At 43.1% G+C, this 20538-nt stretch overlaps 1 long non-coding RNA gene across 1 annotated transcript in view; it reads left to right on the forward strand.

Moving 5' to 3' along the window:
- The window catches only part of LOC137333686 (uncharacterized), a 55035-nt gene that overhangs the window by 16178 nt on the left and 18319 nt on the right, over positions 1–20538 (forward strand). The gene's annotated exons all lie outside the window — the stretch shown is intronic.

The raw sequence follows: 20538 nt of genomic DNA on the forward strand, positions 1-20538 counted from the left end.
CATTGATGAAGCAGCTGAAGATGGTTAGGACTAGGACACTGCCCTGAGGAGCTCCTGCAGCAATGTCCTGGGGCTGAGATGATTGGCCTCCAACAACCACTACCATCTTCCTTTATGCTAGATATGACTCTAGTCATTGGAGAGTTTTCCCCCCGATTCCCATTGACTTCAATTTTACTAGGGCTCCTTGGTACCACACTCGGTCAAATGCTGCCTTGATGTCAAGGGCAGTCACTCTCACCTCACCTCTGGAATTCAGCTCTTTTGTCCATCTTTGCGCCAAGGCTGTAATGAGGTCTAGAGCCAAGTGGTCCTGGCGGAACCCAAACTGAGCTTCGGTGAACAGGTTATTGGTGAGTAAGTGCCGCTTGACAGCACTGTCGACGACACCTTCCATCACTTTGCTGGTGATTGAGAGTAGACTGATGGGGCGGTAATTGGCCGGATTGGATTTGTCCTGCTTTTTGTGGACAGGACATACCTGGGCAATTTTCCACATTGTCGGGTGGATGCCAGTGTTGTAGCTGTACTGGAACAGTTTGGCTAGAGGCATGGCTATTTCTGGAGCACAAGTCTTCAGCACTACAGCCAGGATGTTGTCGGAGCCCATAGCCTTTGTTGTATCCAGTGTACTCAGCCGTTTCTTGATATCACGTGGATTGAATTGAATTGGCTGAAGACTGGCTCCTGCAATGGTGGAGATATCGGGAGGAAGCCAAGGTGAATCATCCACTCGGCACTTCTGGCTGACGATGGTTGCAAACGCTTCAGCCTTGTCTTTTGCACTCACGTGCTGGACTCTGCCATCATTGAGGATTGGGATGTTTACAGAGCCTCCTCCTCCCGTTAGTTGTTTAATTGTCCACCACCATTCACGACTGGATGTGGCAGGACTGCAGAGCTTTGATCTGATCCGTTGGTTGTGGAATCACTTAGCTCTGTCTATAGCATGTTGCTTCCGCTATTCAGGTAGATGTGAAAGATCCCGTGGCACTATTTGAAGAAGAGCAAGGAAGTTTCTCCTGGTGTCCAGGCCAACATTTATCCCTCAACCAATACCATCAGAACAGATTAACTGTTTATCTCATTCCTATTTGTGGGATCTTTCTATGCATAAATTGGTTGCCACATTTGCCTGCAGAACAACACTTCAAAAGTAATTAATTCACTACGAATAGCTTTCGGACATCCTAAGGAGGTGAAAGGTACGTTATAATGCAAGTTCTTTCTTTCTTGTCTTTTATATGTTTAACTCTTTCTTTCTTGAGTGTATTTTACTGTACAGCAGTGCCTCTTATTCTGCATCTCACGAATAGGTGATTGTAGTCGTAAAGCTTGTCTTTTTGTTGAGTTTCGATCAATCTTAATCTATCCGAATACAGAGTATCTCTCACAATAGGCACTGCTGGATCGATGTGAGGGACTGTTTGAATTGTTCCTGATTTTGATTGTACCTGAATGTTGCAGAGTTCGTAATTTATTACACGTCTAATTTGTTATTTATAGTTGTATTGTAGAATGTATTTGTATTGGCTAATAACATTGTATTTTTAACTGCTTCTTTTATGTTATTAATATCATTACAGGGATATAAACATTGATGTGATTTGTTCCATATTCATAATTCAAATGAATATTATCAACATTAAAAATGTACCATGTAAATGTTACACTGAAACATCACTTTAAATATGAATTCCATAATATTAGCATAAGCATATGGTGTGTTTATTGAATTGTTAAACATCATTTTGTAAATTAGCATAATTAAATAAATGCAAAACAATGGTTAATAACATTTAAATAATAAACTGATGAAGTCTTTGTTCTATTCTGTCTCCCTCCCTCTCCTTCTTTGTTTTATTTGTCTTTTTCCTATCTCTTGTGTCTTCTTTTTGTTTGCGTGTCTATGTTCGTCTTTCTCTCTCTTTGTCCTTCTTTCTCTGTCTCAAGATAACATTATCTGTTTATATCTATTAAGATGATCCCGGAGTCACTATGGCAAGCTTAAAAGTTGAAGAACATGCTCCTTGCACTGTTATAATGTGTTTTGTTCCTTCTGATGCTGGCTAGGCACGCAGCCAGCTTTAGGGAAAGATGTAAATATATTTTCACTTCCCTGAACAATGAGCTGTGCACAATCTTGGCAACATTTTCCTCAATTTCTAATGATGGTTCTTTTGTGCTTTGCCATTATATGGTCGTTTCCCACAAACCCATTATGGAACATAATGATCTACTTCAGGCTGTTGGGAGAAAGATGAAAATGGATAAATTCAAGCCAGGCACAGTGAAATGTATTTAGGGCAGATCAAGAGGATGTGCAGAGGATTGACATCCTTGTGAAAGGTGACGAGGGACTGGCACGGACACTTCAGGAAGATGAAAAAGACTAAATTGGACACATGCAGAAATCCCTTCCAAGTTGCAAAGCTTTACCTGGTGCCTCCCAGGAACGTGCCCTTGCCCGGTAAATAAAAAAATGTAAAATTTAGCACTGCTTCACCAGTTAAAGCAAAGGTTAAAAAGAATCACAGTGCTGAAAAATGAATTAATAGCTATCATGAAACAAAAAGTTGGTGTGGTGCTTTTTACCTGCCATTTGGTGGAACTAGGTTTGGCCGACTGGGAGTGGGGGTCGAACTCAAGATTTGGCCAACTTGGCAGGCAGAGGACTGAGCTGGGAACTGGAGAATGCCCACTTACCTAGTCTGAAAGCCGAGCTGGGAACTGCACATACTTATAGCCGAACCTAGAGGCCAAAGAGAGGTGACAGAGGTTCCTGGGAGCAAAATGGCCATGTTGTCTGACCTCAAGATGATTGAGGAGGACATGAATCCCCCTCTTCCCCGCCTCCCTCCACTGGTTCTGCCATGGATATCTTTAGAGCACTGAGAAATGTATAATATATTATTATTTACTAAGTAAATACTGATATCGTAAGACAGAGTGTAGCTTCTCCCCAGTTTTTTCTTTTAGCTTTATTACAGCTGTTAAAGCTTAGGGATATTTAATAAGTTGTCTCCTGTTCCTTGTCAAGATGATGCTTGATTCATCTCATATGTTCACTGTACCTCAACAATGGTCTTAAAACACCTGCTATTCCCTCAAAATGCCAGGAAAACAAGGAGTCACCTGGGTTCCCAGCAGGTCGTATAATGCAAGTAAATCAAATTCATACATGTTTCAGAGGGAGTATAAAGGCCTCAGAAATCTAATTTATCCCTTTGCCTACAAAAGCTGACTATGGAGGACGTGACTCATTTTTGAGCTCCCTCTGGAATTTGAAAGGGCTCATCACACTCATGGCAATAAACTCCAGCTGGTTGAGTGATCCAGATTAATAATCATTGCAACATCCAACGTTCCAACAGTAGGGAGAGATCCTGAGAATAATAAAAGAACAGAAAGCCATTAGTTTGGATTTGGACACTGTTTTCTCTAATGCATCAATAGAGCTTTCTTTCAAGAAAAGAAATTTGATGTAGTGAAGAGAGCATTTCTATACTTCCTTACCAGGGTGTATTTATTGTTAATATCTTTATGTTGAGGTTTTTTGAGAATTGCCTTGGGTTTGTCTTCAGATCATAAAATAAAATCTAATCACCAAACCAATGGCTACTTATCAAGTCTTTCTTGACTCCTATGAACACTCGTTTCCACAATATACCACTGTAAAACAAACACATACTCAACTCTACATCACCAAGGATTAAATAACTCTCCTTCCAGACTGTTCAGCCTATTAAAAGTGACATGGAAAACACTCTTGTACTGAAGTATCAAGGATTGAATGTCCATACCAGACTATCAGTGCAAACAGGGATGAGATCCTTCTCCTAAACATCCAAGAAAAATTGATCCATATTCTTAGCATCAAATCATTTCCCCCACGGAAAGAAATAGGCCCAAACCTCTGTCTAGTTTGTCATTGAAAATGTGTACGTACTGGGCAGTCAACATTTTTTTATATATTTCTTTTTCCTAAGTCAGGATCCATCTTTGAGCTATTGCTCCAACCACAGATAGTAACCACTCACCAAACTCTTTAGGCAAACTTACAACGAAGGACTAGAAACTAAAATATTATCCCATTTTCCTCATCCTCTTATACGGTTCAATATCTCCCCACTCGTACAAAGTTATGAATTACCTACTCCTCTCACAACCTCTCCAGCATAAAATAACTTTCCTACTTGTTCCTTATTCTCACTGGCAACAATAAAGTTTCCTATACCAATCTGGTTGTCATATCCAACAATCTCAAAGAGAAGTTTCTCAGTGAGATTGTTGGGTATGACCAGAAGATATTTATAGGAAAATGGCAGAACTTGCATCCTTATAGGTTGCTCATATTGGTGTGTTGACTGGTAGGATCTTACAGGTAGCCTGCAAGGATGAGAATCTTCTCAGTTTCTATGTCTGAAGCTTGTCATTGGCAGGCATTATGTTGCAGAACCTATGGAATACCACACAACAGCCACTCAGTGGGATAAATTTTATCTCTCAAGAACGAGTGGATTGGGGGCGGGTTGGATGTTAAAATAACAGCTTTATGGAGCGGGACCACATCCCAGCTCCAACTCACCCACTTCTGGCTTTAACCCAGGCAGGTTTGTATGCGTGTGCTCAGCAATCACCAAGAAGTCCTGCCCCCACTTAAAGCTGGCGGGCCAAGACTTAAAAGGGCAAAGTACCACATTGAAATACTTGAGGTACTTAATATTTTATGTATTCGAAAATTGAAATGAATTTAACTTTACCTGTTTGGGTTTCCCATCACTTCCGATTCACATCAGGTGAAAGAAGGCGGGAAGGGCCGGATCCATGACGTGAGTACATTTATTGCCCTGCTTGTGGGGCCGGAGGAGCCCACAAGAAATGCAATGAAGGCACTGCTTATCACCTGGCCAACAGGAACCCCACGATCAGCCACCCCTCCCGATGGTGGACCCCCACCTACCTCTGTCTCTTCACCTGACTTCCAGCGACCTCTAATCTCCAAGTCCCAGCCTATTTGATCTCCTCCCCGGCTCCCCAATCTCCTCCCCAGCCCCGAATCTTTATCCTGGACCCCAAACCCCTCCTGACTCCGCCCCAAACTTCCCGGCCCATCCGATCTCGTCCCTGGCCTTCCCTCCGATCCCCAGCTGTGGCCTGCTGCATCAGGCTTTCCTGCCTGTCAGCCAGCCAGCCTGTCAATCACGCTGGCTGCTGGATGCGTAGCCTGGAAGTAAAATTTATTGGTCTCATTAATCGCACCAGCCAACTTACCTTCCGGGTTTTCGCACCCGAAAATCTTCCCACCCCCACCACCGCTCCCATCCCGGCTCAAAGTCAAAATTCTGCCCAGTATTTCTCTTTGATGTGGGCAAGCTTGTGCGGAAATTGCAACTTTTAACTTATCACGGTCCAGGAGCAGAAAGAGTGTTGGCCATTAAATTTTCTAGGTTAGATGAGAGCCAGCCACTCTGGCACTATGGACTGCAGCACTTCTACTTACATAATTAGATTCCGTACACCAAGCTAACAACATTTTGCATGACATCTGGAACATAGGATGTGGTATTCATCTGCTAAAATGGAACTGTGCTCAATCTAATTTGTCCCTTTAAGGTCATTGGTCATGTACTCCCTGTGCTAAAAACTCAGAAGTCCTGCTACAGCGTGAGCAGTTGCAATGAGATAACCAAACGGATGGATTCTGGAAAATTCTGCATATGTTCAACCTGCAGAATCCTGGGAATTGCAACCAAGAGTACAGTTGATAGCTCCGTTAAGCTGACAGAGTGAAGGGTCTGGCAAACAATATCAACTGTAAGCCGAGGCCTCTCAGGGAGTCTAAGGCCTCCAAGTAAAAACATCAGTGAAAGTACTGAAAGGCAATTTTGAAGGTAGGTTTAATCAGTTATTGTGATAGGAAACTTATTTTGAGCCAATTTTTTGCAGGCTAACGGGAAAAATGGCAGACAGAAATTTCAAAAAGTATTTTGATTAGTGATGCCTTTTCTCGGTAGTTTTTTTTGATTAGCCATTTGGAATTGATTTGTTTTCATAAGTCCATAGTCCTTTTTTCATTGTTAATCTTCCAGCTGCTTTCCTTACTTTTGATTTGTAAATTTCATACCCCATCAGTTTTGATTTCCTGTTGTTTTACTTTGAACCAATCCACAAGGTGTAACATCAGAGTGTGATACCTCATGTATGACAAACAGAAGGTATGTGCAAGTGTAATGTTTTTATATTATAACTAGTCACTCTCCCGTGGCATTGCACACGAGCAGTCAGGACCAAGTGTCACCTTCAGTTGCAGCAGGATTTGGAAGACGTGAGATAATCGGTCCTGGCGTGAAGTCATAATTCATTCAAACCTTTAAAGTCATACATTTTGTCCTTATTTCTATGTAATATGTTGATTTTTTTTATTATTATTTATAGTTAAATAGCAATTTGGGAAACAGAGAAATAGAGTTAGTTGGAGCATAGGGGTTTCTCTGAAGTACAGGCTGAGATGTAAAACTGAGGCCCTAAAGCATCACCACTGGCAGGATGGTGTAATTACAACAGGACAAGTTTACAGGCAGTTTCCATTATAAATATGAACATAGGAATTTATTATGGTCAAAGTTGACAGAAAGTGCACACTGACATAAGATTTTTAAGATTCCCGAAAGCCCACAGTGATGCAATTTCCAGAATTCGGTAGACTTCATTAAAATAAACAAATCTTAAAGGTCCTAAATGATTTTTTTAAATATCTGCATCAAAATTGGAATTTCTTGTGTGAAGTAATCTCCATTAACATTTTTCTTAAATACTGCATTGCTCTGTCAAAACTAAAATGGCCACCCAGTGGTTACTGCCCAACAACATAGTGCCACAAGCATTCACCTTGGCTGGCATCTCCTGCCGGGCATCATGCATTGCTGTCCTCCGGGAAGGTGCCCTGAAGTGCCAAATATCCCATCCCTGAGGTGGAAATTCTCTGTAGGCCAGATTCCAACTGGCAGCAGAACCCTGTCACTGCATCCCTGTGAAGTGGAGCTGCAAAGGCAGCTTTCCTTGTTCATTCCCATGTAGGGTTGACTGAATATGTCGACACAGTTGCAAGAATAGGTGTGAGTTATCACCTTCTGGTGCAAGCAAAGCTGCATTACATCTTTTTGTTCTCCAAAAAACACAAAAGAGAGAAAAATATAGTGCCTTTCACATCCTCAAGAAGCCCAAAGCACTTCACAGCCAATTAATTACTTTTGAAGTGCAATCACTGATGCCATGTAGGCAAACATTGCAGCTAATTTGTACATAAGTTGGAGAAATAGCAATCGGTGGTGTTGTTTGGGGGATGAATATTGGTCAGGACACTAGGGAACTCCCTGCTCTTCGTTGAGTACTGTTGTGGATCATTTTTGTCCACTTAAACAGGCTCTCAGTTTAACATCTAATCTGAAAGAAGGCACCCCCAACAATGCAACACTCCCGCAGTACTGCATTGAAGTGTCAGCTTGGATTATGTGCTCATGTCCTCGAGTGGGGCTTGAACTTACAACCTTCTGACTCGGGCAAGAGTGCTACTAACTGAGCCCCAAAAGAATTCCCATATCTAGGTTTTTAATGTGGAACTCGCTGCCACATGGATTGGTTGAAGCAGATAGTACTGATGCTTTTAAGGGGAGGTTTGATGCAATCGTGAGGGAGAAAGGAATAGAGGGTGGGAAGAGGTTGTTAGAGTGGGAGGAAGCTGGGCTGGAGTATAAACACCAGCATGGACCAGTTGGGCCGAATGGCTTGTTTCTGAGGTGCACATTCTATGTAATTGTAGCAATTGAAAATCAAGCTGCCAATTAAATGAAATAAACAAAAGTGCAGCAAAAAAAAACATTCACTAATACAGCTCTCAAAAATTGAAAAATCCACAATCAAAAATGTTCCGATGAAAAATCTTGTAGTTCTCCATTTAAGAACTGACTCGCTTAAAGTCCATAACTTGCCTGACCCTCATTGGCCATGTTATATTGGTACACTGTGTGCACAGATCATTGTTCAGAAGAAAACTGGGAAGAGCACTCGATATCATTCAATTTTCAATTATTTTTTAATATTTAAATCATGCTCTTGCAATTTTTATGTGAGAGCATTTAAGCCCGGCTGACGGATTGTATGTTGCATGAATTGGGCATTCTGCGCAAGGGATTTCCCACCTGAATTCCTTGTTCCCACTTGCACATTCTGCACTGGTCAGACCAAGCCACCAGCCAGAAACTAAGCTCTTATTCTCTCTTCAGGTACCACCACAAATATGAAGTGTAATATTTTAAAGGGACAGAGAAACTGAAACCCCAAATAATCTGAACAGGGCAAAATTTGGGTAACTGTGTAGTAACATGAAATAGCCTACTTTGAATTCTGACTTTGATTCAGTTCACATCTCTCTCTATTACACATGGTGGAGAAGCAGTAAAATTAGGTGAGTATTGACAGCACATAGATGCAAAGCCCTGAAGGGATTTCAAGTTTCTGTTAAAGTTCAGGCTGATCTGATGTGTGGCCAGATGATTCATTGTTTTGAATGTTTCGAAGCTTTTCCTACTAGCTATGGAATAATGATTGTTGGCTATCCTCATTTCACTTTGTACATTTTTCTGCCATATTTTATAGCGAATTTCTCCTTTTCTCTTTAAATCTCTCCATATCATGTACTACTCCCTGCTTAACAAGGCAGGTGAGTGACCTAACCCCTAGATCTAGATTTTCAATTCATTAACTATAAATGGGCAAAAATGTCTAGGATCTGTAGAAAGCACACTAGAACAGCCATAATAATTCTTCTGCCACTTTTCTTTCTTGCAGACCAGCTTCCTGGGCTCTGCCCAGTCCCTCCCCAGCTTGCACAATATTGAGAGCTCAATGTTTGGGTTGTACTGGTAATTATACATGCAAACCTGATTCTACCAATCTGTGGCATAAACTGATGATGCACCAACATGCTGTAACACCATATTGCCACAATGACCCCCCACCTCCCCATCCACTTAATATGCATTGCCGAGTCCGAATGCAATTAGTAACTTGACCTTTTGATATAGGGCCATTGGAACTGAGCCCTTGATATTCCAATATTTGCTTAAATGTTATGCTAAGAATTTGCTCCACTGAATCCAATGTATGCTATTATTATTTTATGTCTTGTGTACATTGCTGTCAGAAATGATTGAGTGCCTGTGTTCCTGGATTGTTTGAGTGTGGGCTATGGTTTAATAGCTTTGACTTTCAGATAAAGTGCAGTTGATGTCATGAGGAGCCCTGATTTGTACATTAGCAATTGATCAAAGTATTTTTGCCAAGTTTTTGTTTCTTTAGTAGAGCGGGGGCTCCGGATATCCATACCAGCTGGTTTATGATCCTTTTCCCCCACAATATGTGATGGGCTGAGGGATATGTGGGGAGAGGATGGTCACAACTGAATACTTCTGGGAGAATGGATCACAATGAATTGTAGGTTATAGAGCGGCTGGACTACAACTCAGTGTTGTGCTGGCAGACACATGAAAAGTAAGTGTAAATATTTTACAGTAGGTGAGTAGTGGTTCGAACATTCTGTTATTAGTTGCCTGTGTGGGGGGGTGGGGGGAGATAGGAATATGCCTCTCTTATGACAATCTTATTTTTTTCATTCTGCTTCCCCCACCCCTGAAGGCTTTGATCCCTGGCTGGGGTATGGTTTCATGGGTGCCCCAGTTACCATCCGTACCTTGCTCAAGTGGCCATTATTCATATGTGACCGCAGACAGTGAGCATCATGGGGGTATTACAGCCTGATCCTGTCCTCATTCGGTGTCATTACACGTGTACTTTCCAGCAAGGAGCAGGAGCAGGAGCTGTGGTTGATTTGTTTTGCTTCTCCTGAACCCAGGGGTGATGATTATGATGCTGCTCCTGTTCAGATCGTTTAACTCAGCACAGACTAGGAATCAAACCTGGGACCTTTGGTCAGTTATACATTCTCTTCATTCAACGTTATTGGGGAAACTGTAGTGAGAACTTTAATGGTTGCCTCACAGATTTCTTTCCAAAAGCTCATAAAAAGGAATGAGGGTACAATTTGTCTGCAAGAGTATCCTAGCTGGCAGTTTCAGCTAGGCCCCACAAAAATAACCTTAAACTTACTGTTTTTGGCTGTACTGCCGTGTAAAACCATGGGGAAGGAGGGGGTGCATAGCACATGCTCCTCCCAGTTGTTTCTCAAAATGGCAATCAGGGTCCAATATACAACATAGGACCCTGATTTGCATATTAAAAGAACCTACGGCCTAAAACAGGTGGGTGCTCCTGCACCATTGGTAGGCTCCTTTCAGAATGGCATTGGCCGGATCAAGAGTGGGAATGGGGCGGTAAGTTTTTCCCCACAACGTTCTGGGCGCTACCACCCGATTTCTGCCAGGCAAAGCCAGTGAAAATCTCCTCCATAACCTGGCTATGCTGTGATTTGCCCTTCCATAATCAGATAGCTCATTAATATTCAATATCCAAAAATACCGTAAAAAGCTTGATCATTGGATGAGAAGAACAAGTAGAAGGAGGCAATTCAGGGAACCTCATTCCAGCACGAGCAACCACTTTCCAGGAAAGGGGAAGTTAATAGTCAATTTTTTAAAAATGGGATCATCAGTACATGGGGCCCATTAACAATTTGTTAAAAGTTGGCAAGATATAGTAGTAAATCATAGGGGTTTTCTTTGAAAATATTAGTCCAAACAATCAAGCAATTATTAACCTCAAGATTTAGTAAATTTTAAAAAGACAACTGTTGATCTCAAATGAGAAGGTAAAATCCTGGGAAACCTCAATCATATTTAAGGATTATTTGCTGGTGGTGTCTGACAATAATATAGTTAACTCATTTTAATCTTTGGTCCCTTGAAGAGTCATCAAGAGTTTAATTTTGAAACATAGAAACATAGATAATAGGAGCAGGAGTAGGCCATTGGGCTCTTCGAGCCTGCTCCACCATTCAATATGATCATGGCTGATCCTCTATCTCAATACCATATTCCCACTCTCTCCCCATACCCCTTGATGCCTTTAGTGTCTAGAAATCCATCTAGCTCCTTCTTAAATATATTCAGTGACTTGGCCTCCACAGCCTTCTGTGGTAGAGAATTCCACAGGTTCACCACCCTCTGAGTGAAGAAATTTCTCCTCATCTCAGTCCTAAATATCCTACCCTGTATCCTGAGACTGTGACCCCTCATTCTAGACCACCCAGCCAGGGAAAACATCCTCCCTGCATCCAGTCAGTCTAGCCCCGACAGAACTTTATACGTTTCAATGAGATCCCCTCTCATTCTTCTAAACTCAATGAATACAGGCCTAGTCGACCCAATCTCTCATCATACAACAGTCCTGCCATCCCAGGAATCAGTCTGGTGAACCTTCGCTGCACTCCCTCTATGGCAAGTATATCCTTTCTTAGGTAAGGAGACCAAAACTGCACACAATACTCCAGGTGTGGTCTCACAAGGCCCTGTATAACTGCAATAAGACATCCTTGCTCCTGTACTCAAATCCTCTTGCATGAAGGCCAACACACCATTTGCCTTCCTAACTGCTTGCTGCATTTGCATGTTTGCTTTCAGTGACTGGTATACAAGGACATCCAGGTCCCTTTGTACATCAACATTTCCCAATCTATCACCATTTAAATAATACTCTGCCTTTCTGTTTTTCCTTCCGAAGTGGATAACATCACATTTATCCACATTATACTGCATCTGCCATGTATTTGCTCACTCACTCAACTTGTCTAAATTGCCTTAAAGCCTCTTCGCATCCTCCTCACAACCCCACCTAGTTTTGTGTCATCAGCAAACTTGGAAATATTACATTTGGTTCCTCATCCAAATCATTGATCTATATTGTGAATAGCTGGGGCCCAAGCACTGATCCCTGCGGTACCCCACTAGTCACCGCCTGCCACCCCGAAAAAGACCCATTTATTCCTACTCTCTGTTTCCTGTCCGTTAACCAATTTTCAATCCATGCCAGTATATTACCCCCAATCCCATGTGCTTTAATTTTGCACACTAACCTCTTATGTGGGACTTTATCAAAGGCCTTCTGAAAATCCAAATACATCACATTGACTGGTTCTCCCTAATCTATTCTACCAATTACACCCTCAAAAAACTCCAGTAGGTTTGTCAAACACGATTTCCCTTTCATAGATCCATGCTGACTTTATCTAATCCCGTTGATATTTTCTAAGTGTCCTGTTATCACATCCTTTCTAATAGACTCTCACATTTTTCCTACAACTGATGTAAGGCTAACCGGTCTGTAGTTCCCTGTTTTTTCTCTCCTTCCTTTTTTAAATAGAGGGGTTACATTTGCCACCCTCCAATCTGCAGGAACTGTTCCATAATCTATAGAATTTTGGAAGATGACAACTAATGCATCCATTATTTCCATGGCTACCTCTTTTAGTACTCTGGGATGCAGATTATCAGGCCCTGGGGATTTATCAGCTTTCAGTCCCATTAATTTCTCCAGTACTATTTTTTTACTAATACTAATTTCCTTTAATTCCTCCTTCTCACTAGTCCCCTGGTTCCCTTGCATTTCTGGGAAGTTATTTGTGTCCTCTTCCGTGAAGACAGAACCAATGTATTTGTTTAATTGCTCTGCCATTTCCTTGTTCCCCATTATAAATTCTCCCATTTCTGACTGTAAGGGACCTACATTTGTCTTCACTAATCTTTTTCTTTTTACATACTTGTAGAAGCTTTTACAGTCCGCTTTTATGTGCCTTGCAAGTTTACTCTCATACTCTATTTTTCCCCTCTTAATCAATCTCTCGGTCCTTTTTTGCTGAATTCTAAACTGCTCCCAATCCTCAGGCTGCTACTTTCTTGGCAACTTTATATTGAAGCATGTATTACATTTTTCAATGCTTGCGCCAAACAATTAACTGTAAAGGAGTTGGTTTTGATGCTATAAGCCTACGTTTTTTTTAAGGTTGGTTATCTTATAGCAGTGAAATTAGTACTTTAAGAAATTGCTGCACTTCATGTTGATTATAAACCCATTTCTCTTATTCCTATTGTTTCAAAAGTTCTTGAGAAGGCTGTTCGTTACCAGCCTGATTTTTATTTGGAAAAAAGCAATGATAACATTGACCCAAGTTCATTTAAGGACCTGCCACTGTCCCTGCACATCGGTGTGTGTTGTTTTTGATAGATAGCTCACTGCTGGTGCCCATGCTGAACTTGTGAGAATGTTTTTGTTGTTGACCCAAGGCGAGCTTTTGACACAGTCAACCATGACTTGATTTAAACTGAAATTAGGATTCACTTTGGTCTCTCTCTCCCTTTGTGATTTCTGGTTTAAGAGTGACTTTACTTGAAGACCAAAGTATTAGGATGGAAGCTTTGGCCGTTCACAGAAGTTTGAAAAATGTGAAGCAAGAGATTTGAGTCACTTTTTTCTTGCTTTTTTGAACTTCTATGATTATTGATTAATTCAGCCTCACATTGATTACTTTGTCTCTGTGGTGATGGAAGGGAATTTTAACTCCCAAGAACGGGTGGGTTGGAGGTGTTGTGAGGTGAAAATACGAGTTTTTTGTGATCGCGACCGCAACCCAGCCCTAACACGCCCACTTCCAGGTATGTATGGATGCGTGTGCACAGCCAAATCGCATATTTTGCGTCCCCAATTACTGCCAGTGGGCAGGTAGTTAGCAGGGCAATTAACCTCATTGAGGTCGTTGAGGTAGGTATTTTTTTAAGTGATCCTGAAACAATTTCAAATTTTACGTCTCCAGCATGGGTTTCCCGGGGCATCTGAATCTCCCCAATGAAACGGAGGTGAAATTCAGCCGCAGTTAATTTGGGTTTTTAAACCTATGATTGCCCCATCTGAATAAAAGGTCAGTTATTGCAGCTGGTCTCTCAGTTCTCTCAGGCAAACGTTTGCTGAGAGTTCGTGTTGAGACAGCTTCAGCAAAACTTTGGAACCTTTCAAACTAACAAGATCAGGATGGCAGGTGCAATGGATATATTCAAGAGGACATCTGAGGAGGAGGAAAATGACCATCCACAGCAGTCACGTTGTGCTGTGTTGGGATTTGCGCACAAGAGAGAGATGCACAACAAAGATTTGGAGAACAGCAGAGAGAAGAGCTGAGTGGAGAATAGCAGAGAGGGGAGCAACAAAGGGGCCGAGGTGACAGGAGGCACTACCAATGTGAGAGGGTACTACAGGCTGAGGACTTCTCTGCGGAGCAGTGCCTGTGCAGGCTCAGATTGAGTCGGCAGGTGGTCGCAGACATCCGCAGCCTCCTTGAGGAAGAGCTGCTCCCTGCTGGACCTGGTGACTACGCACTGCCCGTCGCTGTCAAAGTCACCACTGCCCTCAATTTCTTTGCATCTGGATCCTTCCAGGGCACCACCACTAACTTCTCCAGTGTGTGTCAGTCATTTTTACATAAGTGTTTAAGGCAGATGATGGATGGGTTGTTTGTCAGGGCGTCCGATTACGTGAACTTCCCCCACGACAACAACAGCCAGAATGAGCGGGCAGTGGGTTTCACCTCCCTGACTGGCTTCCCACAGGTGCTGGGCGCAATCGATTGCACACATGTGGCAATCTGAGGACCACCACAATAGTCAGGCGTCTTCATCAACCAAAAGGGCTATCACTACATCAATGCACAGCTGATGGGCAACCACAAGAAGAGATTTATGCAGATGTGTGTTAGACTCCCTGGCAGCTGTCATGATGCATTCATATTGTGCCAGTCCAACATTCCAGTCCTCTTCCAAACTGGAGACAGACTTAATGGCTGGCTCGTTGAAGACAAGGGATAACCCCTGCAAACCTGGCTCATGACACTTGTGTGGATCGCCACCAATAAAGCACAAGAGCAATACAACCAGAGCCACATGACCACCAGGTGTGTCATTGAGCACGCAATAGGCATTTTTAAGATGTGCTTCAGATGCCTTGACAGGTCTGGGGAGTCCTTCAGTATTTGCCAGCGAAAATCTCCAGAATTATCATGGTATGCTGAGTCCTGCACAACATAGAGGTTTAGAGGTGAGAGGACGAAGACGCTCGTCAATATCCTCTACTGGCAACAACATTGAAGAAGAGGAAGAGGATGAGGAGGAGGAGGAATATGAAGATGGGGCACCCATCGCCAGACCAGCTGTGCATTTTGCTGTCCAGGATGCCAGGGGTGCCCTCATCTCTCACAGGTTCTCTTAATAATAGTTGCAAAAGAAAGACATTAAAATATTCAGGCCAGCCGGCACAACACCCCCCCACCACCCACCACCCCCGTATTGCACAAAACAGTCCTTCAACCATGCATACACTCATTGCACATGGGTACTGTCATGTATTGGTATTTATGATGAAGCAAAAGAAAGGGCGACTTAACACTCGGGATGCAATAATGGCAAGTAACATTTGCACCAGACAAGTGCCAGGCAATGACCATCTCCAACAAGAGAGAGTCTAAGCATCTCCCCTTGATGTTCAATGGCATTACCATCGCCGAATCCCCCACCATCAACATCCTGGGGGTCACCATTGACCAGAAACTTAACTGGACCAGCCATATAAATACTGTGGCTACAAGAGCAGGTCAGAGGCTAGGTATTCTGCGGCGAGTGACTCACCTCCTGACTCCCCAAAGCCTTTCCGCCATTTACAAGGCACAAGTCAGGAGTGTGATGGAATACTCTCCACTTGCCTGGATGAGCGCAGCTCCAACAACACTCAAGAAGCTCAACACCATCCAGGACAAAGCAGCCCCGCTTGATTGGCACCCATCCACCACACTAAACATTCACTCCCTTCACCACCGGTGCACCGTGGCTGCAGTGTGTACCATCCACAGGATGCACTGCAGCAACTCGCCAAGGCTTCTTCGACAGCACCTCCCAAACCCGCGACCTCTTCCACCTAGAAGGACAAGGGCAGCAGGCACATGGGAACAACACCACCTGCACATTCCCCTCCAAGTCACACACCATCCCGACTTGGAAATATATCGCCGTTCCTTCATCATCGCTGGGTCAAAATCCTGGAACTCCCTTCCTAACAGCACTGTGGGAGAACCTTCACCACATGAACTGCAGCGGTCACAAAGGCGGCTCACCACCACCTTCTCAAGGGCAATTAGGGATGGGCAATAAATGCGGGCCTCACCAGCGACACCCACATCCCATGAACGAATAAAAAAAAAGCCAAGCCGTGGAAGTGGTGATAATATGCCAATATAAAAAAAAGGAAACTTCACAACATAACATTTCTTCAAACAACCTTGTGCATATCCTTGGTGAACTACAATAGCTTGAACCTACGCTTCTTACCACTCCTATGTGGTGCATCACCTGTGGCTTCAGCAGAGGTACTGGCAGGCTGCTCAGATCCCTGCCCTGACTGCTGAGATGCTTTTGGCCTAAGACCTCTGGGCTTTGGAGCCCGTGAGGGCCCCGCTAAAGAAGGCTTCGCCTGCACCTGTGCAGGGGCAGACTCAGCCATATGGAGAGAAGGCAGCATTTCGGGTACTGGTTACGGCGGAGGGGGGGCAACGAGTGAAAAGTGTAAGCGCTTTGAGTGGAGTTCCCACTTCCATGTCCTCTTTAGCCATCCCTCTCCTGGACTAATGCCACATCACTCCCACCACTCTGCAGGAGAGCAGCTTGGTGCACATCAGTGACACGTTATAAGACCACAGATAAGGTAGCTGTTATCCTGTTTAAGACGGCAGACATACTGGCTTCCAACAGATGCACGGCCGTGGTCATGGCCTGCATATACTCATGAGAGCCGTGCTTGAATTTCCATGGAGGTGGCCACTCTCTCCATGACAGACATTCTCGCAATTACCTGCGACATCAATCCGCTCATTTTGGAGTTGGACTCCTCCATCCTCTCCGCTATTGTGGAGAGTGTGCATGCCACGTTTTCCAGTACCTTACAAAGGTGTGGCTGTACCTCAATCATTCTTATTCTCAACGATGGCCTCTGGGGTTCAGTGTCTGTGCCCGGCTGAGCAGAGCTTGGAGAGGAGTGCGCCCCCAACACAGACTCTCCACAGCTGCCCCTGCTACCTGCGTCTGCTCGTACTCACTTGTGAGTTGTGAATCACCAGGTGACAACCCAAGTAACTTGCTAACAGGAGCCACCGAAGTGCCAGTATCTGCGCTGGTGCATGGCTCTATGTCCTGTGACAGTGCATCCTCAGAAGGAATGAGGTCCTCTGAGGAATCGATCTCATCCATCTCTGCACATTCTTCTCCTATGTCTGAAGAACCTGGAAGACAACAGAAAGTGATATGAATGAGTCATTGTGAAAGTAACAATCTTGCCAATCACTATACTCAGGTTTCTCATAGTTCAGTCATTGATGAAGTCATCATGCGTAGGAAAGATGTTTAAGTTCTGCCACCAGGCATCTGCAGGTTCCCAGTCTCTCCATCTCTGATGGATAGGGATGCAGATGACCCCCTTATCTCCATGGCCTGCTCCTCTGCATCTGTCAGCTGGTCTATTTGTGGAGGGCCATCTCCAGTCCTCACCCTTTGCCTTGCATTTTGCACTCTCTTCTCCTACAAGGGGTGAAGGAACAGACCTGTGAGTGACTGAAGGTGACCTACTCACCTGATGGATGCAGTGCATTGGGTGAGGGTGACTATGAGAGATATGGATCACATTGCATCAGGATCGGGGTGAGTGGCAGTTGTGGATGGATAAACGGGGAGGTGAGGGAGTGCATAGAAAGTGAAGGATGGTTGCTGCTGAAACTTAAGTGGGTGTGAGGAGTGATGTGATGGAGTAGGCTTGCCAAAACAAAGTGTAAGGGGGGCTGTTATACACCACAGGATGTAGGTGAATCAGCAACTGTATTCACATTTCCTGACCTGGTTGGGTCTTTAAAGCGCTTCCTGCACTGCAACCAAGATCGGGGCATCGTGCTCCTGCCACTCACCTCTTCTGCCACCTCCAGCCACACCTTCTTGGTAGCTGAACCAGGTTTCTTCCTCCCATCGCTTGGTTAAATTATCTCCGTCCTGGTTCTCACTGCACCCAGCAGCACTTCAAGTGAAACATCCGTGAACCTGGCTGCTGCCTTTGCTCTCTTTGAATCCATAGCTTAATTTCCTCTTTTCTCCTCCAAAATCCATTTTTGTATTAGTCCTTTAAATAGTAGACTTCAGATTGTGTCATGCAGGTGCGTATTACGCACGCTGCACAGCTTGGAGACACGAAACCCAGAAGCAAAATGAAGTGGCTTCAATTAAGTTGCGATCGCAGATTCCGATGCGCTCACTACACATGCAGGTTTCCTACACGAAAATCTAGCCCCCGCTGCTCTCGTCCCGGCTCCAGGTAAAAATCATGCTCATGGTGTCTGCCGTTGTCGTGACCTAATTCAGATCCCCCAAAGCAAAACTAGACCAGGTTGATGAAAACTTTTCAGCTGTCTGAAGTGACCACCTATCCTGAGTATAGTAGGAAGCAGAGATTTGCCCATTGATTAACCAATCCAATACATGAATTCTAAACAACGTGACTTCAATGTTTTCATAATGTCTATGTAAATCTCCCAACAGAATGGAATAGTTGGAAATTAGGGATGGACTTTATTCATCTCACAAGGGCTCTGCCAGAACTAACCACATTTCTAAGAAGTTTTTTTTCCTTTCGATGGAGAACTTTTGAACAGGTGTGGACTCAATAGTTAGTAATTGGTGTCAGCCTTGGCTGAATGATAGCACTCTTGCCTCAGAAGTTTGTAGGTTTAAACTCTACTCCAGAGATGTGAGCGTATAATCTAGGCTGACCCTTCAGTGCAACACTGAGGGGATGCTGCACTGTTGGAGGTGCTTTCTTTCAGATGAGAAGTTAAACTGAGGCTCTTTCTGCCCCCTCAGGTGGACATAAAAGATCCTTTAGCACTAAACACCACTAAAACAAATTATCAGGTTATTAATCTCATTGTTGTTTGTGGGATCTTGCTGTGCATAAAATTGGCTTGTGTGTTTCCCTACATTACAACAGTGACTACACTTCATTAGCTGTGAAGCACTTTGGGACATCCCACTGAAAGGTACCATATAAATGTAAGTTCTTTCAAATATGCCTACGTGAATTGAGATCAGGCTGAAAATTGAAATTTGCATTTGTAGTGTATTTGCATTGAAAAATGAACCTGCACCTTCCACCTCTGAACTCTGGTTTAAAGGTGAATGTGAAACAATAAGATTTGAATCAGTCAATGTGAATAGCCTGATCTGAATTTATGTATGCTTGTTGCCAAGAGAAATGCAGAACAATTGTTGGGCTGGTTATCTCATACCATCTGACACTCATTGGTGGAGTACAGATGAATGTGAATGCAGTGATACCACATTCAGTTTGGATGAGTTATCTGTAAACATAGTAAAAGTCACATGCTGTCACATACTGTATGGATTCCTCACTGGACCAAAGCAAGTTTACAATTGCCCTTGAGATTTATTTCCCTTTAGTATTTCTGCTGTTTATTATTTTGTTAAATTTGTTTTCTAGTTTTCTTTATTTTTTGATGAATTTTGATTACAATTTACTATGTTATTTTGTGCAATTAGATGCTAAGCTGTTATGTTGTATAATTTTTAAACCTGTTGCCATCTAGAAAGGTCATGAATTCCTGAAATCCCTATTTTTGTTTTCGTGTGTTAAATTCAACAATCAATTAATTTCAGTTGTTAAATTTAAAATGCAAATCTCTGCCTTAATCGCCATCCCAAGTGCCCTCTTGTCCTTCATAAGATGAGGTGGTTTGGTCTGTGTCTTATTTTTCTTCATGGCCACCAGAAAATTTTCTTCCTAACAAACAGCAGACAGGATTTTATATTCCACCTGTTTTGGAGTTGTTTTATTGTTGAGTCAGTTTCAGTAGTTGACAAGAAAAAGTAAAAATGGCCATGACTGCCTCTGAACTCCCACTGTCCTATAGGTTCTCTGTAGAGTCAGCCAACTATGTGACATCAAGTTTGGTTAGGGACAGTGGCAAGTATTTTTTTATGTTGAAATGGTGAAGGTCAGAAGTGGGTGTGCAGCTCATACATCTGTTTACAACCCAACTCCAAACCTGTCTACATCGAAGACAAGATGAAGCACCAATTTGGAATTCAGGACTCTGCAATGGATAGTTGCAAAACAAATCTGTCCAAAGTTATATATGAATCTATGCTCATTTTTGTAAACTAAACAATGTGTTAAAATTCTATTAGACTCCAGCATGCTCAGGTCCTCTGAACAAGAGAATCCTACAGAATAAATAATAAAGGGATGAAATTCCTGTCCTCACTAATCTTTAGTTATTTCATTGCTTTTTTACTCATGCCTATTTTTTTGCTAACATTAGCAAAGGCAGGAATTTCAGTCCCTTTGTAAAACATTTTATGTTATCTACCACTTTGAGGTGGGCCTCTGGTCCTGCTGTACTCCGAAGTTCTTAGTAGCTTCCTGGCCTGTGTG

This window comes from Heptranchias perlo, chromosome 16 (genome assembly GCF_035084215.1).
Source record: "Heptranchias perlo isolate sHepPer1 chromosome 16, sHepPer1.hap1, whole genome shotgun sequence".
Lineage (NCBI taxonomy): Eukaryota > Metazoa > Chordata > Chondrichthyes > Hexanchiformes > Hexanchidae > Heptranchias > Heptranchias perlo.